Consider the following 26,890-nt stretch of genomic DNA (forward strand, 5'->3'; position numbering starts at 1 on the left):
CATCACATGATCACCTTCATGGCTACTGCCACATTCATGGACAATGGCTGTAAATGGAGCAGGAACCGCTGAAAGACGATAGGTCTGAAGATGATCATACGATGACCGAAACCGATCACTTTTTAATAAAGGTGCCTTGCGATCTAGACTGTTATAATTAATTTCAAAGAACGAATTCTATCCAAAGATCTTGATATGCAGCCATACCACCTATGAATCGTTCGAAGTTTGACTTCTCGGCAGGATCAGGTATGAGTAAAGTGCTGTGAGGTGCTGGCACAGATGTCACGGATGCAGCTGGGAATTTTTAGGCAAATGATGAAACCACCTTTCATACCAGTGCTCACGTTAATCGTCATAACACAATTTTATGGGGTAGCAGAAATCCACTTATCGTTCGTAAACACGATTGTGCATCATTGAAGGTGAATGTCTGGTGCTGCGTGACCACTACTGGTGTTCTTAGCCCATTTTTCTTTACGGCCCGAGTGATGAAAGCAATCGACTACTTTAAAATGCTGACAGTGTTTTCCACTGATAAAATTTCGTATAACTTAGACGAGCAAGATATTTTCGGAACGATGGTGCACCGCCCCATTTTGCTCATTCCGTTCGTGCTTATCTTGCTCAAACGTTCCCAAATCGGTGGATTAGACGCGACGGACCGTAATTTTGGGCTCCCGAAACTCCAGATCTCACACTCTGTGACTTCCAGTTATGGGATATGATAAAGGAACGCGTTTATAGCTCAAAAGTGAGAGACCTCGAAGAACTCAAGGACAGAATAAAAGGTGTGATATCCAACATGTGCCCAGAAATGTGTTCCGGCACTAAATTGTACTGCTGAACGTTGGTTCGAGTACATTAATCCTGCTGGTGGTCAGGCTGAGAGTTTGTACAGTGAAAACTGTGTGTAAATACTTACTCTTGAATAGTGTTTTCGATTATCAGCATTCTGGGTCTCATAACCTGCTAGCTGCAATAGGAGCATAGATATTGGAAAAACGTGTTTTTCTTTTACCCCTGCAGTACGTGCTGCCCTGCACGAGAGGTGTGTTGTATGGGAATAGTATCAGTCTGCCTTACTGACCAGTTTTTGCAGGGCAACATGCATATCATGGACACAAAACACTTTTCCAGATCCCAATGTGTTGGCTACCCTGCATGGCAGGTCTGTTGGAATAGTATCAACCAACTTTATCGACCTACTGTGAATGACAGCCTACAGAAGGGGCAGTAAATGATGGTTAGGGGGAGAGGAGGCAGGAGGGGATAGGAAAAAGAAGGAATTAGGAAATGTATGGATGGAGACAGAGGAGGGCATGGACTGGGAGAGGTCAGCAGAAGAAGATTGATAGGGAGAGGAGGCAGAAGGAGATAGATGGAGGAAAGAGGAGATAAACAGGGAGGGGGGCGGGAGGAGAGAGGAGAGGTGCGGCAGAAGGAGAAGGACAGAGGGAGAGGTGGACGAGAGGATGGACAGGGAAAAAGGGGGCAGGAGGAGACGGACAGAGAGAGGTAGAGGGTGATACGAACAGAAGAAGGGAGGGAAGAAGATACTGTCAGAGAAAGGGGGCAGTGAATATGGACAAAGAGTGGCGGAAGGAGCAGATGAAGAGTGTCGGGTGGAGAAGAAGGCTAGATATGCGTGACAGAGGTGACAGAGAGGTGGTGGCGCAAGAGGTGGGGGAGAGGAATGTGTGCCAAATGCGTGTAGAACGTGTGACGCTGTAAAGACGGGTTGTGAATCGTGCTTGGGTAACTCAGACGGCAGACCACTCGCCTGCGAAGTTCGAGTCTCGACCCAGCACACAATTTTAATCTGGCAGGAAGTTTCGCATGTACATATACTCGCAGCTGACACGACATATGGTAAAAATGTAGTGACCTGTCACGGTGAACAGCACCTTTAAAATACTAGTGCAACAGCGTCAAGAATCCTAAATGAAAATTATAAAGAGCGAAGTATGAGTGCTGATCTTGACTGGTGGTGACAGGGAACTCTGACGGCACAATGGATGTCACGGACATTCTGCACCCTCTTGTGTTACCTCTCACGCAACAGAATCATGAGGCCATTTTTCCAGAAGGCAACTCTCGTCGACAAATGGAACGTGTTTTACGAACTTTCTGCATGAAAGTGAGATACCCATGTGGCCAACGTGACCCCCAATCTGTCTCCAATAAGAAAATGTATGGCACCAGCTCGGAACTCAAATCCGCCCCATTGCCAGTATCCGAGATATCCAGGACTAGTTACAAAAGCCAGGGGCCAGCTCGCATGAGGAGTGGATGCAACGTCTTTATGACACCTTTCTCAACTCGAATCAGGCAACATTATAATAACAAGCATCTTTGCGAGTGTGATTCGATTTTGTAACAACTGAAATAACGTCACATAGCCTCTGAATCCGTGAAGTTTCATTTTCTTTCACCACCACTACTGAGCGCTTCACTACTTTTGTCAGACAGTATATTTGTGAATACTACTATGACTTCCAAATGAAGCCTGATCCTTCGCAGAAAACTTCGTAAGAAAGAAAATGTATTCTGAGATTTGTGACAGTATCCCTTTTTTATTTTTTGTTTTTACAGTAGTTGCCTACATCAAGTTCAAGGATGGACACCAATATTACCCTTACAATAATTTTGTGTGCAATGAATATTTTGTGTTTACGTGTGGGATTGCTCCAGAACATTATCCCAGATGACTTCAAAGAAGGGAAGAATGCTAAATAAGCTAATTTTCTAATGCGTTCTTTCACCAAAACCAGCAGTTACCGTACACGTACAGTAATGTCGCTGAACTCGATCGTTTGAGAAGATGCGATGTGATTTCTGTTTCCAAGATATGATCGATATACACATCTATGAGTTGTGAACAAAGTTTCACGTATGCAGAAATTGGTTCTAGTTTCTTGAATTACACTCTGGTGTGCATCATTCTCTCCCGCTGTAACTTGCACACTCAATTAGTTCACTTATTCACTTTCAATATTTTGCTTGCACGTTCCTTCCATCACCTTTCCCGTCAGTACCCCAACTTCATGCTCCAACATTTATCGGCTGCGTATGCTTCGGCGCGTCGTGATGAGAGGCTTCAAGTAAACACTGGAGACTCTGACGATGGAAATTTCGCTCTGACATTATAACCTGAAAAACCGTAGTACTGACAATCGAAGGACTTTTTGAATGTATTATGCTAACAGAAAGCGCACTTCAAGACAACACTGCATAAACAATGGATCAGTTGCGTGAAACGGAGCAACAGTCAGTTTGCAAGGGAGTTTTTAAATCGCTCCGACTTGTAATATTACGTTGTGATTTAACACTATCTGAGGAACTCAGATTTCGTACATGCACGTAATATCTTCAGCACTGCATACCCAGTTGACAAATTACGTTCAAACAAGGGTACCTACCAAAAATAAGTCAGATTATTATTATTATTATTATTATTAATTTTTATGTGCAGTGGTATCTAGGATGAAAACCTGATTTCCTAATAGGAATACGATGGAGAGGGAAGATAACGTCATGTGCAATGTGATATTTTCAGAACCGTTTCAATTACCTTACTCAAAAGAACCATTTCTTTGATTCTAGATATAATATCTAAGAGCAAGATTCGCACTTGTACTTTTGGGTTGCATATGTCATGGGGTTGACGAGATAGAATGTGTATTACAGGTTTCTGTAAATTATCTGGAGATTCTCTAAAGTCTTTAAATATTAAGAATACAAGAGCGAACATAATTAAGCACTGTCTGATGTTCAAGGATCAGGAAACAGCATGGAGAACTTGAGTGGAGGACAGTCAGTGGATTTGTATGCTTGTACATTCAGGATCACCACAACTTCAGTTCTACAGTGTACCAGCTCACTGAGAACGTTAGTGGCAAAGCGAGAGGCATGCGGTAGTCTGGAGAGGTGTATCCACAGGTAAAAACCGTCAGGTAAGTACAAATTCGATTTGCATGTGACAATTCATTACACTCAGGACTTTGAGTCATATCATGTAATCAATGCCGTTTATTAATAACGTCAGTGTAATGAGTACGTGATCGGCTGAGAGCCAGAATTTAGAATGTCTGCAGTAAATTCAAAAATTGCGAAAAAAACACACACACCAGAAGTCCCGATTCGATAGAATTCGTTTTTGTTATATACTGGTGCATATTTTCAAAAGCAAAGTGCACATTATTTTCACTTCCGCATTTGTAGATAATATTTATCAATTTCAACATAGGGGAGAGTCGTGCAGTATCGATCGGCTTACAATACCAGCCACTACTGTGATTGTCTGGAAACGCGCGTACGCTACGGTCGCAGGTTCGAATCCTGCCTCGGGCATGGATGTGTGTGATGTCCTTAGGTTAGTTAGGTTTAATTAGTTCTAAGTTCTAGGCGACTGATGACCTCAGAAGTTAAGTCGCATAGTGCTCAGAGCCATTTGAACCATTTGAACCATTTGAACCACTACTATGATTTCCCTTTCCGCCTTCAAATGGCAGAAGTGTACAGTAATCAAAGCAAGATAGTGCGTCCATGTGCACTGGAGTCGGACACCTTATTCCTCTTTTCAATGATTTGTCTATTGTCAGGGCTTGATATGTTGGCATAAATACTTGTTCAAAACCGGTGGTAGGCAGAAAACATCTTCCGAGACTGTCCTAAAGGCTTTCTCCGAAAATTATTTCGAGCAGTTAGTCCACAAACCCACGCGAATTGTAAATGGTTGCGAAATCACGCTTGACCTCTCAGCCACAAACAATCCAGAGCTAATAGAGAGCATCATTACTGATACAGGGATTAGTGATCACAAGGGAGTTGTAGCTAGGTTCAATACCGTTTCTTCCAAATCCACCAGAAACAAACGCAAAATAATTTTATTTAAAAAAGCGGATAAAGTGTCACTAGAAGCTTTCCTAAGAGACAATCTCCATTCCTTCCGAACTGACTATGCAAATGTAGACGAGATGTGGCTCAAATTCAAAGATATAGTAGCAACAGCAATTGAGAGATTCATACCACATAAATTGGTAAGAGATGGAACTGATTCCCCATGATACACAAAACGGGTCCGAACGCTGTTGCAGAGGCAACGGCAAATCCCGAAGATTGGCTAAAATTTACAGAGGCGCGAAATTTGGCACGGACTTCAATGCTAGATGCCTTTAATAGGTTCCACAACGAAACATTGTCTCGAAATTTGGTACAAAATCCGAAGAAATTCTGGTCGTATGTAAAGTACACAAGCGGCAAGACGCAGTCAATACCTTCGCTGCGCAGTGCCGATGGTACTGTTACCGACGAATGTGCCGCTAAAGCGGAGTTATTGAACGCAGTTTTCCGAAATTCCTTCACCAGGGAAGGCGAATGGAATATTCCAGAATTTGAATTTGAAACACGAACAGCTGCTGCCATGAGTTTCTTAGAAGTAGATACCTTATGGGTTGCGAAGCAACTCAAATCGCTTGATACGGGCAAGTCTTCAGGTCCAGATTGTATACCAATTAGGTTCCTTTCAGATTACGCTGATACATTAGCTCCCTACTTAGCAATCATATACAACCGCTCGCTCACCGATAGATCTGTACCTACACATTGGAAAATTGCGCAGGCCGCACCAGTGTTTAATAAGGGTAGTAAGATTAATCCATCGAACTACAGACCTATATCATTGACGTCGGTTTGCAATAGGGTTTTGGAGCATATACTGTATTCAAACATTATGAATCACCTCGAAGGGAACGATCTATTGATACGTAATCAGCATGGTTTCAGAAAACATCGTTCTTGTGCAACGCAGCTAGCTCTTTATTCGCACGAAGTAATGGCCGCTATCGACAGGGGATCTCAAGTTGATACCGTATTTCTGGATTTCCGGAAGGCTTTTGACACCGTTCCTCACAAGCGACTTCTAATCAGGCTGCGGGCCTATGGGGTATAGTCTCAGTTGTGCGACTGGATTCGTGATTTCCTGTCAGGAAGGTCGCAGTTCGTGGTAATAGACGGAAAATCATCGAGTAGAACTGAAGTGATATCAGGTGTTCCCCAGGGAAGCGTCCTGGGACCTCTGCTGTTCGTGATCTGTATAAATGACGTGGGTGACAATCTGAGCAGTTCTATTAGGTTATTCGCAGATGATGCTGTAATTTACCATCTAGTAAGGTCATCCGAAGACCAGTATCAGTTGCAAAGCGATTTAGAAAAGATTGCTGTATGGTGTGGCAGGTGGCAGTTGACGCTAAATAACGAAAAGTGTGAGGTGATCCACATGAGTTCCAAAAGAAATCCATTGGAATTCGATTAATCGATAAATAGTACAATTCTCAAGGATGTCAATTCAACTAAGTACCTGGGTGTTAAAATTACGAACAACTTCAGTTGGAAAGACCACGTAGATAATATTGTGGGGAACGCGAGCCAAAGGTTGCGTTTCATTGGCAGGATACTTAGAAGATGCAACAAGTCCACTAAAGAGACAGGTTACACTACACTCGTTCGTCCTCTGTTGGAATATTGCTGCGCGGTGTGGGATCCTTACCAGGTGGGATTGAAGGAGGACATCGAAAGGGTGCAAAAAAGGGCAGCTCGTTTTGTATTATCACGTAATAGGGGAGAGAGTGTGGCAGATATGATACGCGAGTTGGGATGGACGTCATTAAAGCAAAGACGTGTTTCGTCGCGGCGAGAATTATTTACGAAATTTCAGTCACCAACTTTCTCTTCCGAATGCGAAAATATTTTGTTGAGCCCAACCTACATAGGTAGGAATGATCATCAAAATAAAATAAGAGAAATCAGAGCTCGAACAGAAAGGTTTAGGTGTTCGTTTTTCCCGCGCGCTGTTCGGGAGTGGAATGGTAGGGAGATAGTATGATTGTGGTTCGATGAACCCTCTGCCAAGCACTTAAATGTGAATTGCAGAGTAATCATGTAGATGTAGATGTAGATGGTGTTGCTGTAGCCCTTAGCGAATGGAAGGTATTTTGAGATGTGTGGTACCCGTTTTTAAGGTAACTGATAAATTTCTTTGCTATATTTCGGTTATCTACGTTATTCAGGGAACGACATTCACCAAAAGAATCATTATAATTTCTGTAAAAGAACGTACAGCATGGTTACATCTTACTGCATGTTTGTCGTGCACTACGGGCCACCCGGTAGTCTTTCAGTATCTGCCAGAAGCAATTTCAATTTTTAAAGTGTATTTTCTTCTTCTCAGTTCTTTTCACACTGAAGTGGCGGAAAATAAGAAAGAGTAATAGGAAAATGGAATGAAGAGTGCATGAAAAATGCTGTGAGCAGCTTTGTGTATAACAAAATGACCTCTAGGGAGGCAGCTGAAGCGTTTTCAACAATTAGAACGGAAAAAGATCGACACTGAAGAGAAGAGATTAAAAGCAGAAAAAAATATAGTCTGAAATACAGATGAAGAAAGGTGATTTTAAGGCGAGTGTTCCAAAATAAAATAAACACACAAAGGGTGGCCACGGAAAGCTACTTACAAAGCGGCAAAGAAAACTGTAATTTACGGAAAACACTGGGTCAATAGAGGAGAATGAAAACTGAATTATGTCTTTGGAGTCATTTGAAGAGGAATTGGTGCTGTGAGCCATGTGTAGAGGTTGTGCACATGTTGGATCTGCTATCAGGAGAACAAAAAAAATGGCTCTGAGCACTATGGGACTTAACAGCCAAACCTCACTACTCAAACCTAACTAACCTAAGGACATCACACAACACCCAGTCATCACGAGGCAGAGAAAATCCCTGACCCCACCGGGAATCGAACCCGGAAACCCGTGGCGCGGGAAGCGAGAACGCTACCGCACGACCACGAGCTGCGGACTATCAGGAGAACATTTTGTATTTCATTTGTGATCTATATAAAACAGTGAGGTAAACGTAGGTGAAATGAGCTGAAACAGTAACAATACGTTCCCATCGTTATGTATTCTGTTATTATTCAGTAAATATCAGTGCACTGTATCGTTAACAACCGACATTACGAGTATCACAGAAAAGACAATGACCGATACCTCAGTACACTTTCTATAAGCCTTCTAATTGTGGCTCTTTTACTTTCAATGTAATTAAGTGCTATAAAAAATAAAAATTATCATGCAGTATTAATCATAGATCATGTGTTAAGTCAAGAGAATAGCACATTAACGATCCGACTAACCACTACAGTTACACAGGGGGTACAAAAAACAACCCGAAGGATACTGCGCCAGTCTCCATTATATATAGAGTTTCACATATATACAGTATTTAATTAACGAGGAGACCTAACAAACGGTCCCGCTATGATTTTCTTCATGAATATGGAAGATCATTGCCCCGGCATCGGTTCGCTAAAGCAGTGCGACACAGTTCTCAAGAAGTCGATAAATCACCTTTGAAATTTTGTAACTGTAGAACAGAAAACAAAATTCGCTAAGGATGTGGATACTGCGATAAGGAATATAAGAATAGGCAGTTCCGTTAAAGAGCAGTGGGCATCTATAAAAAGGGCAGTCTCAAATGTTGGATGCGCAAACATAGGTGTAAGCAAGGTAAAAGTGAAGAAATCTTGGGTAAAAGAAGATATGCTTCAATTGAATGATGAAAGAAGACAGTATAAAAGAAGGGGGAGACAGGAATACAGCAATATCAATCACTTAGCAATGACGGAAGCGAAGGTGAAATGGCTGCTGAAAAGATGTGAAGCAATCGAAAAATAAATGATCATAGGAAGGAATGAGTCAGCATACAGAAAAGTGATAACAACCTTCGATGCAATTAGAAACAAGGGTGGTAACATTAAGAGTCCAATGGGCATTGTACTGTTAAATGTAGAGGAGAGAGTACAGGAGAGAGCGGATGTGTTAAAAGAATACGCTGACGACCTCTTTAAGTACAGGAGTTGTCTGATGACGTGACAGAAGAAGAAATGGAAGGCGCTATGGAAGACATGCCAGAAATTAAAAGAGCTCTGCAAGAATTGAGATAAAATAAGACAGGTGGGATAAATAACAGTCCATCGGAGTTCCTAAAATCAATGGGGAAGATGGAAAACAAACGACTATTCAAGTTGGTGTAAAATATATGAGACTGGCGACAGGCTTTCGGAAAAATATCATCCTCAGATTCTAATGGATAGCAAGGTGGATAAGTGCGAGAACTATCGCACAATCAGCTTAACAGATAATGCATTCAAGCTGGTGAAAAAAATAGGACACAGAAAAATGGAAAAATAAATGAGGATCTGTTATACGACGATTACTTTGGCGTTACGAAAGGAAAAAGGCATCAACAGGAGGTTCTGACATTGTGTTTCACAAGGGTAGGCTATAGGGAAAGACGAGTAACGTACAATATGTTCAAGAACCAAGAGGGTACAATAAGAATGGAAGACAGAACGAAGTGCTCAGTATAAAAGCCGGCCGGAGTGGCCGAGCGGTTCTAGGCGCTTCAGTCTGGAACCGCGCGACTTCTATGGTCGCAGGTTCGAATCCTGCCTCGGGCATGGATGTGTGTGATGTCCTTAGGTTAGTTAGGTTTAAGTAGTTGTAAGTCTAGGGGACTGATGACCTCAGAAGTTAAGTCCCATAGTGCTCAGAGCCATTTGAACCATTTGAATCAGTATAAAAAGGGCTTAAAAAAGGGATGTAATTTTACGCCACTACTTTTCAATCTATCCTTCGAAATAACAATGATAAAAATAAAAGAAAGGTTCAAGAGTGGGATTGAAACTGAGGCTGAAAGGAGAGCAATGATAAGATTCGCTGATGACATTGTCATCTTCAGTGTATGCGAAGAAGCGTTACAGGATCTGTTGATTAGAATGAACGGTCTAATGAGTACAGAATATGTACTGAGATTAAACTGGAAAATGACAAAGTAATGAGAATTAGTAGAAATGAGAAAAGCGAGAAATTAACGTCAAAGTCGGAGATTGGAAGTAGAAGAAGTTAAGGCATCTGCTTTCTTCGAAGCAAAATAACTCGTGAAGGAGGAAGCAAGAGGACATAAAAAACAGGCTACCACAAGTAAAGCGAGCATTCTTGGCCAAAAGAAGTCTGCTGGTGTCAAATATATGCTTTAAATTGAGAAAGATATTTCTGAGAGTGTTCGTTTGGAGCACAGCATTGTCTGGTAGTGAAACGTGCACTGTGGGGGAACGGGAACAGAAGAGAATCGATGCATGTGGCGCTACAGAAGAATGGTGGAAATTAGGTGGACTGATAAAATAAGGAACGAGGAGGCTCTCCACAAAATTGGCGAGAAAACATTGAAAAGAAGAAGGAACAGGATGAGTCACATCTGTTAAGACTTCAGGGAACAACTTACAGGGTATTAGAGGAAACTCTAAAAATTGTAGGGGAAGACAGAGATTATAATACATCCAGCAAGTAATTCAGGAGGTAGGGATTAATGTGCAGTTGTTACTCTCAGATGAAGAAGATGGTGCAGGACAGGAATTCATGGTGCGTCACATAGAAACAGTTATATGACTGATCACTCAGAAAAAAGGAAAAAGCTGTAATTTATAATATTAGAAACCAAGATCGGGTCATATAGATACAGATATACATAACGGTACGCTCGCATCTAGAGCAAAAGAAATTATTATTTTACGTAATTGACTGCTAGTAAATCGAAACATATCAATATTGTTAAGAATTTGTTAGTACAGTCTTCGGAGTAATCATATACGCATCGTGGCCTAAGTGAGTGGTGCTGCCTGGTTTGAAACCATTTAACGTGGACTCTGAAGCACATTGACTCAATCTTCCTTAGTTGCCGTCGGCGCATCATCTTTACTGATGTATGCGTTTTTGCTCCTGTACTCCTTATTGTTGCCATGGATATTTTATTTAGCAAGTTTTATGCCTTTGACAAACAAATGTGGAGATGTCCCATTAAAAATGGAGCATGTTCTCAGCTTGTCAACGAGAGTGACATGCCGGAAGGCATGTAATCTTTTATTATTCAGGTAATCTACTTCCTTGTGTATAACTGTTGTCCATTCACGCAGATTGCTGCATTAACGTTATTCTATATGAACATTGTAGATTTTAGAATCTGAGGGTGACTGCTAGTTATTGTTGAAACTCGTCTTGAGAGAAATTGTTTCACATCTAGCGATCTTGGTTTCTAATACGACAAAATGTGTAAATTACATAAAAATCTGTAAAGTCGCTTGTTTGAATCTCTCTAAGAGGAACTTCTCTTTACTTTTGTTTACATTCTCTATATACAGGGTGTAAATTTTAAGTTGACAAACCAGAATAGCTCGAAAAATAAGCTTGACTCGAAAAAGTGTGTAGAATCCAAAGTTTATTATTTTCGAGGGAGACATCTGCTGGTGCTAAAATTAGCCCGCCACTCCAGCCCAGTGGAGGTGGAGCGGGAGGCAACTTTAAAATTTCAAATGGGAACCCCCATTTTTTTATTGCTGAATCAGATTCTACATAAAAACCACGTACATTTTGTCTTAAACATTTGTTTTGATTCTTGGTAGTTGGCACTGTAAGTCAAGAAAATCCATGTTCTCATTTTTGCGTGGAAAATGGTTATGGATACATAAAAAATATTTATATACTTCGTAAATTTTTAATTCCCTGAAACTAAAACTCTCCCTCTCTCCCCATAGGGTGGGGTTTGAGAGAGAGGAATTAGAGTTTTACATATGTTGACCCAGATATTTGGGTCAAGATTTGTAAAACTCTAATTGCCACTCTAAAATCCAAATATTTGGGTCAACATTTGTAAAACTCTAATTCCTCTCTCTCAAACCCGACCCCATGGGGAGAGAGGGGGAGTTGTAGTTTTAGGGAATCAAAATTTACGAAGTAAATAAGTATTTTTTATTTATCTGTAACTATTTTCCACGCAAAAATGAGAACGTGGATTTTCTTGAATTACAGCGCCAACTACCATGAATCAAAACAAATGTTTAAGACAAAATGCACGTAGTTATTTTTGTAGAATCTGATTCTGCAATAAAAAGTGGGGGTTCCCATTTGAAATTTTAAAGTTGCATCTCGCCCCACCCCAGGGGGCTGGGGTGGCAGGCTAATTTTAGCACCAGCAGATGTCCCCAACGAAAATAATCAACTTTGGATTCTACCCATTTTTTCGTGTGAAGCTTACTTTCCGAGTTATTCTGGTTTGTCAACTTAAAATTTACACCCTGTGTATAAGCGGAAATGTTGATTAACAAATGTTGTATGCGCTGGCGTACGCCAGCGCCAGCACACCATGTGGCATAGAGGTTACTAGAGTATCAACGGCCCATGACAAGACTCGCTGGAAACGCGCCGCCAACGCCCTCTCAGCCGCCAGTATTTAGTCTTCGTACATCCATTGTTAAAATGGAGGACAGCGGACTGGAGGGCCAGTTAGCCAGACAGTCAGTCAGTTAGTTCGAGCCTGTTACATCAGTTGGTTCGAATGCATACTCCATCGAGTTATAGCGTGTCACTGAGACTGAGCCGCAGACTTAGCCTCTAGCACGGAGACAGGCAGCACGTAGTAAGGTTAATAGTGAACGTAGGGGACTTCTACGTCAAGAACATTGTGGCTACGTGGACTGTACAGAAGAGAGCTTGTACCACAGCATACGGTAACTTAAGTAGCTCTTTGTTTCTGAATAAAGAACCCAGTTATTAATTGTGTGCATTTTGTGTTACAAAACGAGGATACCGGCCACCAACCAACATGCTCTCCTTGCTTCCTATGGTACAGCTCTACAGACACAACGAGACGACATAAATGCCGCTAAAGAGAATACAACATTGAATTACAATTGTTTAAACATAAATAACGTGCTTTTTTAATTTTTACACTACTAGCCATTAAAATTGCTACACCACGAAGATGACGTGCTGCAGACGCGAAATTTAACCGACAGGAAGACGATGCTGTGATATGCAAATGATTAGATTTTCAGAGCATTCACACAAGGTCGGCCCCGGTGGCGACATCTACAACTTGCTGACGTGAGGAACATTTCCAACCGATTTCTCATAAACAAACAGCAGATGACCGGCGTTGCTTGGTGAAACGTTGTTGTGATGCCCTGTGTAAGGAGAAGAAATGCGTACCATCACGTTTCCGACTTTGATAAAGGTCGGATTGTAGCCTATCGCGATAGCGGTTTATCGTATCGCGACATTGCTGCTCGCGTTGGTCGAGATCCAATGACTGTTAGCAGAATATGGAATCGGTGGGTTCAGGAGGGTAATACGGAACGCCGTGCTGGATCCCAACGGCCTAGTATCACTAGCAGTCGAGATGACAGGCATCTTAACCGCATGGCTGTAACGGATCGTGCAGCCACGTCTCGATCCCTGGTTCAACAGATGGGTACGTTTGCAAGACAGCAACCATCTGCACGAACAGTTCGACGACGTTTTCAGCAGGATGGACTGTCAGCTGCGGTTACCCTTGACGCTGCATCACAGACAGGAGCGCCTGCGATGGTATACTCAACGACGAACCTGGGTGCACGAATGGCAAAACGTCATTTTTTCGGATGAATCCAGGTTCAGTTTACAGCAACATGATGGTCGCATTCGTGTTTGGCGACAGTGTGGTGAACACACATTGGAAGCGTGTATTCGACATCGCCATACTGGCGTATCACCCGGCGTGATGGTATGGGGTGCCATTGGTTACACGTTTCGGTCACCTCTTGTTCACACTGACGGCACTTTGAACAGTGGACGTTACGTTTCAGATGTGTTACGACCCGTGGCTCTACCCTTCATTCGCTCCCTGCGAAACCCTACATTTCAGCAGGATAATGCACGACCGCATGTTGCAGGTCCTGCACGGGCCTTTCTGGATACAGAAAATGTTCGACTGCTGCCCTGGCCAGCACATTCTCCAGATCTCTCACCAATTGAAAACGTCTGGTCAATGGCGGCCGAGCAACTGGCTCGTCACAATACGCCAGTCACTACTCTTGATGAACTGTGGTATCGTGTTGAAGCTGCATGGGCAGCTGTACGTGTACACGCCATGCAAGCTCTGTTTGACTCAATGCCCAGGCGTATCAAGGCCGTTATTTGGCCAGAGGTCGTTGGTTCTTCTGGGTACTGATTTCTCAGAATCTGTGCACGCAAATTGCGTGAAAATGTAAACGCATGTCAGTTCCAGTTTAATATATTTGCCCAATGAATACCCGTTTATCATCTGCATTTGTTCTTGGTGTAGCAATTTTAAAGGCCAGTATTGTAATTACTGATCGTATCGAGATAATTGAAACTGATAAAAACATACAGCATTATAAATTTGGATGAAAAGAAGAACGTGGGAAGAGTGGATATTAATGACTGTCAGAAAAGGAGCTGTCACCAGTGAACTAGTTCCCAAAGAAGAAAAACATTGCCCACATCCATAGGTTATTGGTGACTCATCGGTCGAACGTGGAGAGGACGTCTGCACAGCCGTGCTCGGCATTTCGAAATGAGTGACGCAGCGCAGCAGGGGCAGGGGGTTGCTGGACCAGAGGTTGTAACGGAGGCCGCAGCTGTCCGTGTTGACAGCTGGCAGCCCTGCTGTCGCGTCGCGTGAAGGCGCAGCGCAGTCCCACAGGGGGAGGGAGCACCACAGTCCACCCCGTGCCCGTAACCCCCCGCCCGCAGAAATATTGTGATACATATATTTCATCGGCGGACTGGACGCGCCTTTTGAAGGACGGAATGAAACCCGTAATTTAGCGGCGGCGCGAGGCAGTCTGAAACTCGAGCGCTTTTGAGCGGAGCGGGGCTGCGCGGTTTTATGACGCTGTCCCGTCCGGCAGGCCTGCACACGCGGCTCCCCAGGGGCGCCGGGCTAACCACGTGGCGCACCGCACGTGTCTCCTGTGCAGGATGCGAGCTCCTCACTGGCGCCGATTGTCGAGGTTATCTGGCAGACAGACAAATACGCCCATCATTTTAAATAATTATGAAAAATCCGCCTCGATTGCACAAACTACCTGGTGTTTACCTAGGTTTCAGCGTGGGTAGCCACGCCTTCTTCAGAACAAATGTAAAGCAGCTTTGAGTTCGGTGGAGAGCCTGTGACCATCGTACGTCAGCTGGAGCGAGGCAGCACACACAGGGTTGACATAAGTAATATTATTGACTTGGTACATCTATACCGCGAATTTGTAAAAAAAAAAAAAAAAAAAAAAAACAATGGTGTCTTGCCGCTGTAGGTGTTGATTTTAGCCTTTGACTATGCCTATTTAGGCAAGCTTTTTTTATATTTATTCTGAAGAAGGCGAGGTTACCCGTGCTGAAACGTAGGTAAACACCAGGTAGTTTGTGCAGTCGAGGCGGATTTTTCATAATTATTTCGATACTTACGATTGCTGACGCCCCGTAATGCCGACAGTTCTTACGCCCATCATTTACCGAGACAGAACTGACGTCGGGGCGCACCAGTCTGCAACACACGGCACGCAATAACAGGGTGTTTCTATCATCATCATGGTTTTCATGATACAAACATGTAGGGATTGTAGGGAATGGACAGACTGTAGCAGAACACGTACATACATAACTTAAGGAATTTCCCATCTATGAGAAACTTTAGCGAAAATTGCTTTTATCTGCAGTTCGTGTTAATGTTCCGATACTCTGCATGTAACGGAAATATTACAAGCTGTGAAGTAACGGCTCCCGTGACTCGGTAGAAATAATTAATTATTTATGTCAAAGGAAAGATATATTTTGCGTTAACTGCAGCGATCATGTAACGCTGATTGTCTGAGTGTTAGTGAAAAGCTTACTGTGATCGGCGTGGCATTAACATATCTGTTGCTACTATAATTCACGGTGTGCGACGGATTTTGTTCTTTCTGTTGTTCTAGCGCTTTCCTCTTAGCCTCTCGAACTATCAGATTCTACCTTTTCAGACATTTTAGCTCTAGTGAGCTCTATTTCTTAATATTGTAATTACTATTTTTATCTTATGACGTATTAATCATCGCAATTACCGCAATATTATTATTTCCCACAATGATTTGTTCTGCTGATGAGCATTCCAATTTCGAAATAGGAAATATTAAACTTTATTAACGATAACTAATTTTCGCCGTAAGTTGGCAAATTCCATTGTGTTTTCTTTCCAGAAGATGTCTGCCATGAAACTTGTAAATGTACGAAATAATTTTTCTAAATAATAACCTGAATTGTTGTAAAAAAGGTTTTTCACAAAATTATTTAGTAGTTAGATTTTCAGAGTCTCAGATATTCTATATTTCATCATTAGTCGACCCAACTTCTGGACACTATTAGGAAAAAATACTTTTCTTTGCAAAGTTTTACCCTGTTCTTTAAAAGCTGGCCATCATACAAACTAAAAACGATATATTTACCACTGAATGACTTCTTCCAGAACTTTGCTACAGAAATTACAAAAGGTAAATCTCATGTTGCTACCTTAACTTATAAAAGTTACTATTTACTGTCAATAGAAGTCACCTGTCTATTTAACAAGCCAGCTGGGGTGGCCGTGCGGTTCTAGGCGCTACAGTCTGGAACCGCGAGACCGCTAGGGTCGCAGGTTCGAATCCTACCTCGAGCATGGATGTGTGTGATGTCCTTAGGTTAGTTAGGTTTAAGTAGTTCTAAGTTCTAGGGGACTGATGACCTTAGAAGTTAAGTCGCATAGTGCCCAGAGCCATTTGAACCAATCTATTTAACAAGATTTAAGATTCTTTAAAGTAATATAAATAGAAAGTTATATTTTCGAGGTGCTGTTGTGTCTCGAAAAGTTAGCATCAATGGGTACCAGTTCATGCAACACTGAACAACTTACCCACTCACCAGATTACACTCTACAGAATTAATCTTGGTAAACACTGGTCAACTCGCCACAGAATCTAAAGCGGCGTTACACGACGTACCTAATGTGTACAAGTCAGGCGTAAATGGCCTTCCACCTAACGGCAGAATTGCTGAAGCAGTGATTTCAGCAGACGGTGTACCCGTCGTGGCCGAGTAAGAAAAGTCCCACTCTGCCGTGGATACGTGCAAGCGCACGAGCAGAACGCAGCATTCCGAACGGACTTTCTTCTTGTTGTTATTTCCACTCGTGGTCAGCAGATGAGAAATAAGTGAGCTCTTGAGGACTGTTTTGGCTGTTGAACCAGGTATTCTAAATTTTTTCAGGGAATTTTTCATACAGACAGTAATAAAAGAAATGCAAATTCTCTCTTTTGCATTGCCCTTGAGAAAAGCTTTATAACTAGACTAAGGATAGCTTCTTACTGTAGAAATGAAATGAAAGGGTTGTAACCTCCCCACAAAAATTGTAAATGAAAATGAGCCAAGTGTAACCTCTAACAAAAAACCTAATTTATAATTAAATGAATTTTTCTAATATTGTAACCTCTGAACAAAATTGGCTCCCATTTATAATCTCTATGCTGAAATGCATTCACATTTAATGTAACCACAAAATTCAATTCCTAAACACCTAAATAATAAAAAAGTTTTGTAACCTGATGAATTTTATGAGAACAGCAGCGCTGCCCTTCGGCCCCGTATTCTGAATAAAAAAAAGCAAAAATTCTTACCTCAATAAAAACTGCAATTATATCTGCTCTTAAGTTGGAATTTTTCGACACAGCTTCGTGCAATGCTGGCGTATATTTTTTTTCTGATTATTGGAAGGAATGATCATGCATTTGAAATATTCTTTAAATTGAAATGAATGCTTTTCTTTAAAAGAGTTGCTTTATATTATAAAAATTATTATTGGGGAATTTTTTTGGAACAAATTTAATTACAATTAACATACATTATTTAATATGCGCAAGGCTGCTTCTTTACCTTCTACAACAATACTCATCCTCCAGAGTCCTGACCAGAGTCGCGAGCAGAACACACAGCCGACGCATGCCGACTCCCGTCGACTACAGCTTACTAGCACGGACTGACGACTACTGCCGACTACTGACGACTACTACTGACTCACGCCGACTAGCGACAAGCAACAACTAACTACATACTACTCTCTGGTCAGAGATTCTGTCATGCCTCGCCCATCGCCGGCAATGTACACGTCTTACATAACCCTCCACTGGGGGGGCAAAAATTTGGCAGCGATGGTGAGTCAATTGGACTTGCCATGAGCAACAAATTTTTCTTAATTAACTAAGTTCACAATCACAGAATATATACATATATATAAGTGCAGGACATGAAATAAAATATAGTGCACATGCACTGGGTACAGAACATATCAAGCAAAAACAAAATGTATGCAGAATGAGAACAAATCATATTAACAAATGACATAAAGTGCACACACACTGTAGTTCAGAATATATCAGCAAATCACAAAATGTATACGGAATGAGTGCAAATCATATTAACAAATGACACAAGTGCACATGCACTGTAGTTCAGAACATATCAGGAAATCACAAATGTATATGCAATGAGTACAAATGGCATAAAGTTCACACGCACTGTAAAACTCTTTAGCATTTTTACAACAAATAAACATATCATGGAGTGAAATAAAGTGCACACGCACTGTATAAGTCTTTAGCATTTTTACATAACATGTCATGGAACGAAATAAAGTGCACAAGCACTGTATTAGTTTTTAGCATATTTAGGACAACTAATCTTGTTAACAAATGAAATGAAGTGCACACGCACTGTATATGTCTTTATCATTTTACAAGAATTTAAACGCATTGTATATACGTATTTTTCTTACTAATTTTACAAGAACTAGGATAGGAAAGGGAAGGACTGCATCATGGTTGTAGCACTTTAGGTTGCACGCAGCTGCACTGAAAGTCCATATCCTTCTACAGAAGCACAACACCAAGTGAGACAATCTGAAGTTCTTTTCCTTGAAGTATTAAATCAGTGTAGCCAAGACACTGAAATGTCGTAGTAATATTTCATGTTATCATTTTGGCAGTACATTAGGTACACCAAACAGTGGGACCATAATAACATCTCCATCGCTCAAGGTGGTGGACAGCATGTCGTGTCAACACCACGTTCTTGTAAGGTACACCAACGTAGAATTAGTGCAAAAACCAAATATAGTGCTCCATGATCATGAGGATACACAGGACAAACGGATATTGCAGTAATTTCTGCTAATTAGGTCAGAAGGTGAAGGATATTAAGTCACATACTAGTCTTCATTGAGAATTACACTAGTCTAACAACTGATTTAAGTAATTGGCGGCACTCATCGCCCAGTTACTGAACATTTCTGTACCATGTATGTAGTATTACAGAATAATGTTCATAAATTATCTGTTTACAGAGAACATTGGCACTCATGGGCCAGTTACAAACCATCAGAAGTCATCATTCAAATCAGGAGCTAATGAATGGCATACTATTAACATAATTGACTTAGTTATAGTAATCAATGGCACTCATTGGTCAGTTACAATACATATATCAAGTATTGAATACCACAAAAAATTTTTCATCATTCAAGTGACATACAACATATTTAAAAATAATTATTGGCACTCATTGGTCAGCAAGTATTGAATAGTACAAAACATTTTTCATCATTCAAGTGACATAGGACATATTGAAAATGTAACACACTGCCTATTACTCAAGGTCTGTGGTTAGAAAACATTATGCAGAACTCATCATTCAAGTGACATAGGACATAGTGAAAATGTAACATACTGTCTGTTACTCAAGGTCTGTGGTTAGAAAACATTACGCAGAACTCATCATTCAAGTGACATAGGACATAGTGAAAAAGTAACATACTGTAACTATTACTCAAGGTCTGTGGTTAGAAAACATTATTCAGAACTCATCAGTCAAGTGACATAGGACATAGTGAAAATATAACACACTATAACTATTATTCAACGTCTGTGACTAGAAAAAATTATTTAGTATTACTCAGAACTCTCTTAAACTGGTAGCATTATTTGAGACAGGTAATACATTTTTTTCTGTGCTAGCAATGCATTGCATTGGGATCGATAAATAATAACTGGGGCATAAAAATATTTGCTTTTGAGTTATTGCTGCAAATGAAGATGTGTAACGTCATTTGTCATGAGTCAGCTGTAGCAAGGTTATGAAACAAGTAGAGTATATGTGATCACATTCATAAATGACATACGTTTAATGACCAACTGCTTATAGCACATTAATTTCATGAATAATTTCTCCTGCAAAAAATACAAAATTGATTATTAAGCTGAAAGAAGAAACGCATATCATGCTGAAAAGTAATGAACTTCGAATTAACAGGTAGTGAAATGTGTATAAAAATATATATGTTCTCTAGCTGTCCTTTCCAAAACCTTCGGTCATCATACCATGCGATATAAGACATACTGTCAAAACGAACTGCAACAAATACTTAAATAACTACATAGCATTTCTTAACTAACAGTAAATATATATAAACTTCATCATTATTCTCATCTGCAAAGAAAAACTTCATTTTCCATATCATCATAACTCCATTATTATCATCACCTGTAAAGAAAAACTTCATTATCCATATTAACATATTCTTCATCATTATTCATCACCAGTCACTATCATCTGCAAAAAAGTCACTTCATTATTCATTATACAACTATTCCTTATTTCTAGCATATTTCATCACTAAAACTAAGATGTGTAGTTCTGTCTGACAGCCTGCATCAATCGCCTTGTATTCTGAAAGAAAAAATTAGTTAAGACTGCTATTCGACGATGTGTATAGTATATTCTTGTTAATGCTTGTTAATTCTGATCCATTTACTCTTCGTCACGAGGTATTGCATCTTCTTTCGTTCATTCCGAAGGTGAAATTCCCATTTCTGTTTAACTTATTTCTTTTACACGTTATTTCTTTCTGAAAATGATGAACAAAGATTAATGTCTTGTATTTAAATCATATACCCATTAAATAAAAACTCGTTTCTAGTGATATAATTAAGCATACAGCATAGCATGACAGAAAACGTAATATGTCAAAAACATAGACAGTGTTCAGATGCAAAAATGTACACAGAGTATCACGATGTAGCAGCAAAATAAAAAAAAAATGTAAAATAGTCACAGTGTTGAGATATCATAAGGCAAAATGTCAAAGTCAACTGCATCTACTCTTTCCTCTGTTGGATAAATAGTGTGTACGTACTAATATCTTCTGTCCAATGTGAAAGTCACGGCGTGTACAAACCTGTTTTTGCTGTCTTCTCCGGCGCTCTGCGGCACGTTTGATGTTGTTCAGCGCAATGTCAATTTTTTCATGGTGTCGTAGTCAACGAGATGTAGGAAAGGTTACTAATTCTTTAATTTTGTTAGTTGGTTCAACATTTTTCAGTATAACAGACGGAGATAGCATAGTAGATTCATTTGGTATGGAATTAATTACATCCTGGAATGAGAGTATGTGTGTGTCCCAATCAATGTGTCTTTTATCGCAGTATATTCTACACAGTTTACCAATTTCTTTCATTAATCGTTCACAAGGGTTCGAAGAAGCATGGTACCTGGATATATATATCGGAGAAATGTTTCTAGCTCGTAACATACGTGTCCATATAGCAGATCGAAACTGTGGTCCATTGTCGGAAATTACTTTCAACACATGCCCTACTTGAAATAGAAAATGTTTTACAAATGCTTTCGAAACAGTTTTAACAGTAGCTTTGCGTAACGGAGTGAAGGTAACGAATTTTGAAGTGAGTTCAACAGCGACAAAGATGTAGCAAAAACCTCTATTAGTTCTGGGAATCGGACCAAAAATGTCTACAGCGGCCATGTGTCTCAATTTAACAGGTACAATGGGATGTAATGGAGGAATATGTGAAGTGACTTAGCTTTCTGGCAGATTTTGCATGACGCTAAAACTCGTCGAATACGTTTCTCCATGTTGGTAAAATAACAGTTTTGTCTCAGTATAAGAAAACATTTTCTGGTTCCGTAATGTGCGTAACTTAAATGAGTATACCAAATTAATTTGTTAACAAGTTCGTCAGGAATGCATAATAACCAATTGTTGCTGTCAGGGTGAGAGCGGCGAAACAGAATATTATTGCGTACAGTGTAATGGTTTCTAATGGTAACATTATTCCTATCTTGCCAAAGGTGTTTAATCTCTTTCCATACATTGTCTTTACTCTGCTCCTGTGCTATGTCTTGTAATGACGACGAAATGAAATTTTCAAATGCAACTTGTCGAATGTACATGACGCTGAAATTTGCTTTGCAGAAGTTGGTTGCGGTGTCTTCCTGATTGTTGCTGAGAGAACGTGATAGTGCGTCTGCTACAATATTTTGTGTGCCGGGAATGTGAACAATTGTAAAATTAAATTCCTGTAAATAAAGTTTCCATCTGCTTAATCTGTCGTGCGTAAATTTAGCCGAAAGTAAAAATTGTATCGCTCTATGATCTGTGTAAACGGTAGTGTGTCTTCCATAAAAAAATGCCTAAATCTGGTAAAAGCCCATACAACACATAATGTTTCAAGTTCTGTAACAGAATAATTTCGTTCGGCAGGTGACAGAATGCGACTTGCAAAAGCGATGTTTTTAATTACTGTACAACCATCTTCTTCAATTTCCTGAAAAATATGTACCCCTAATGCGGTGTTAGAACTGTCGGTGGCAATGGAAAAATTTCTGGTAAGATCTGGGTGCGATAAAAGTGGTGCATTCAACAAGGCTTCTTTCAGGTTCACAAATTCAGAATGTGGTTGCCTATCCCAGGACCAAATAGTGTTTTTACCTGTCAGTTGACATAATCTAGGGGTGTCTAAAGCAGAGTAATGAATAAATTTACGAAAAAAGTTAATTAAACCCAAAAAACTGCGTAGTTGTTTCTTCGTCGTAGGAACAGTAATGTCACGTAAAGCTTGAAGTTTTTCCGAGTCAGGCGTAATGCCCTCTGCTGAAATTACATGTCCAAGAAATTTTATAGAAGTTTTAACAAAATGCGATTTACTGAGATTAACTGTGAGTCCTTGTGCACGAAAAGTTTGCAACAGTCGTTCAAGAATCAGATTGTATTCAGACCAGTTAGCTTCTGCAATAAGAATGTCGTCTACGTACGTTGTGATTCTGTCTTTAAGTTCTGTCGGAAGTATTGTATTCAAACCGCGAATAAAAGCTGCTGAAGAAATAGTTAAACCGAACGGTAATTTACAAAATTGATAACAGTCACCAAAACAGAGAAAAGCCGTGTACTTTCTGCAGTTCGGATGGAGTTGAATTTGCCAAAGTCCCGATCTCAAATCTAATGTGGAATAAATAGCAGTACCATGAAATTTCTGTAGAAGTTCTTCTGGTGTCTGCGGGCGATCCGTCTCATTAATAATAATGTCATCGATGTGACGCGAATCAAGTACGAGGCGAAGTGAACCATCCTTTTTCTTAACAATATGGAGCGGGTTTATGTACGGACTAACTGCCGGTTCAATAATTCCTTGGTCAAGCATAGCTTGCAATTCTTTCTTAACTTGTTCTCTATGAATATATGGAATGGGATAATGCTTGGCTTTAAATGTGTCGTGCTGTTTAACTTGAAATTCATACATAAAACCGTACATAATACCAGGAACGTTATCAAAAACTGGAGCTTGCTGTAAAAGAATTTTGCGTAGTTGTGTGCGTTCGTCGTCTGTATTTGCACTACTCTGTTTGACTTTATCAGAAATCATCTGTATAACGTCATAGTCAGCTTCGTCTGGAGTATTATAGTTGTGTACGTACGTATCTGTGAACAATGTGGAATGACAGTTTAAGTTACGTGATGCGGAAATGACCTCTGTACGATTGATTGTTTGTTCTTCTGCAGATAAAGAGTGCTGAAATTCTAAAGCCAGTTGTACATTTTCATCCTTTAACATTAAATAGGAACTTTGAAAATCAATAATTGCGTCGTGTTGTACCAGAAAATTCGTACCTAAAATAAAGTCTGTTGTCAATAAGGGAACAATCCAAAAATTTGAATGACATGTATGACCTGCAATACAAAATGATAAGTGTGTCTGTAATTTTACATCTACTCCTTTACTAGATACTGCTCCTTTTACTTTCGTTTTGCCTAATGGTAACGTAGAATAGGTATTCTCTTTGTTACATTCGTTGAAAGTTTCCTCATTTATGACTGACATAGGAGATCCAGAGTCGATTACTGCTGAAAATTTCGATGATCCAATTTTAACTTCAATGACAGAGTATGAAATGGTTTTTTGAATAACTGGTCTCTCCTGCAAAAGTGTCTCTCGGATGTCCTCAAAAGTAATAACATTTTCGTGAACAAGATTCTCTGTGTCAAAAGTATTGCTTGCGTTACTGGAAGATGCAACCTGTACTGAATTTAGTCAAATTCTATCTGACGTGCTATTATTTTCGGGAGGATGCTGTGGCATTTCCACTATTTGTACTGTTCTGTTATTTCTTCCTGACGTATTACGTTCGGGATGATATCTACTGTCTGGTTCATTCATGATAATACGTATGTTGTTGCGGATGATTTTGCTGCTGATGAGATCGACTGTTATTAAACGTACGCTGAAAACTGTGTTCATTACTTTTACGTCTGTCATGATAGTTATTTCTATACGGTGCATTGCGATAGGAACTGAAATTGTGTGTTTTCTGTGCGTAGTTATTTCCTTGTTGCTGTGCATTACTATTTGTTGGAGCTGACGCTATACATGCACGCGGCGAAACATTAAAGTTCGGTTGACCTTGTACATTACATTGTTGGTTAGGTATGCTAACCGGTTGGTTTTGTTGCTGTTGCGGAGAAAAACCTCTACTGTTACCAAAATGCGTTTGCAGTTGCTGATAATTTTGACGATTGCTGAAAATGCTGTACATACTGACGATTACAATTTTATCTGTTATTAAAATTACGGCGATAGTTGTCATTTCGGGAGTGTCTAAAGAGAACTGTCACTTTCGGTAAAACTTGTCTTATCAGGTTTTCTTTACTCATTCTTAATCCTAGATAGAGCGATAGTTAAAGAGCTGTTTTGATATATATAGAGGATAGTAGAAGAGAAGGCAGCAGTGCAGAAAACTAAAGATGAAACAGCACTACTACGGCTAGGGCCCTGTGCACGCTACGGCACATATTCATTAAAGTGTAATGAATCCCCTGAGGTCGGTTAAGCGCTGCAAATAAATTTTAGCTTTTGCGTTACAGGCAATGCCGGTGAAAATTCAAAAGCAAGTTGTTGTATCAAGTCCAAAGCTAGTTTCTGCGTTACAGCCCAAGCTGATAAAAATACAAAAGCAAATTGTCGTATCCTGTCCAAAGTGTGAATCTATGTTCCGTCGTTATTAACTACCACACATTTTTTACGGATAAAAATTGCTTATAATCAACGTTGTCGTCTCTGAATGTGTGAACAGGTTCAGGATTGTATGAGAATCTATTTGTCTGTGACTGTTCGAAATCTAACTCACATACTCTCTGTAAAATACCTAAAATATACACGCTGTGTGAGTCTGACAAATGTTCGCAAAGTGGCGTCTGCTGTGATGTGTTAAACGCTGAAACATTTTTCATCTCTGTTACCTCTTGTTGTAAAGTTGCCAATTTTCTACGTAATGTATTATTCGATGAATCTATCTCATTGATTGTCTGCTGTAAATTTTGGAATTCAGGTGTTTGATTAAACGAAATCGGTGAAGTATCGTCTGATTTGCTGTCATTATTACTTTCAATAACATCAATACAACTGGCCAATTCATCATATTTTTCAGTCAGTATTTTTACCTGATCATCAGTTTTAGTGTCACAAGCATTAATTTGTTTTTGTATTTTACGTGTGGTTTCGTTCAATTTTTTAACGTCAACTTTGATGACTTCGGGATCCTTTATTAGTTGTAATTGTTCAAGTCTGTCAGTCACTGTCTAAAAGTCTACTGTGTGTGTGTCTATTTTTGTTTTAAGATCGGAAATTTCATCACGCAATTCGGTGTTCAATTCTTTGATAGTATTAATTTCGTCTGATACTGTAGCAATATTGTTGTCTACGTATGGTTTTGCTCTCGTAAACAATTTGCGTTTATCTTCCTGTCTCTGTACGGTAATTGTTTCCATGACTTGTCGTTTTACTTTATTTTGTTCCTGTATAAATTTACGGTAACGCGTTTCACTGTTTTGTACGTGATGATTAAAGCGTTCGTCAATTTGACTGTTCTGTTGGTCGAATTTCGCGTCTACTTTTGCATCCAGTGTGCGTGAAAGTTCTGCTGACATTAATTTAAACTCGTCGTGTAACTGTGTTGCTTTTTCAGAGCATTGTTTACCGACTACACTAATTTCGTCTCTAAGTGATTCTCTTGTAGCTGTTTGCATATCCCTTAATTCTTGAGCAACAGATCTAATTTCTTCACTACTTTTCCTAGCACAAGCCTCAATTTCCTCACGTAATTGTTCTTTAGTATCATGACATTGCGCGGCAACGGCTGTAATCTGTTCACTAAGCTGTCTGGAATTGTTGTCTAATTTTTCATTCAACTGTTTGGAATTGTTGTCTAATTTTTCATTCAACTGTTTGGAATTGTTGTCTAGTTTTTCACTCAGTTGTTTGAGATTTTCATTATTTTCATTAAGTTGTTTGTTCTAATTGTCGTATTTTTTATCGAGTTGTAGTAATACTGCCATAATCTGATCCAAGCCAAAATTAGCGACTCTATTTTCTATCCTGTATGTTGGTGTATGTAATGGTCGCCTGGTCGTAGATATTGCTAATTGCTATAATCGCACTATTTCACTCCCATTTACGGAGCTTGTTAGCACTTGATGTTAGGTTGGCGCCATTAAAATGCATTGTGTTGTAGTAATCGCTGCTACTTGCTGGATCGCTGCTGTCTCTCGATGCTGATGCTGGCTCTACATCTGGTTGTCTAGGGTTAAAAACATG

Source organism: Schistocerca cancellata, chromosome 2, assembly GCF_023864275.1.
Source record: "Schistocerca cancellata isolate TAMUIC-IGC-003103 chromosome 2, iqSchCanc2.1, whole genome shotgun sequence".
Lineage (NCBI taxonomy): Eukaryota > Metazoa > Arthropoda > Insecta > Orthoptera > Acrididae > Schistocerca > Schistocerca cancellata.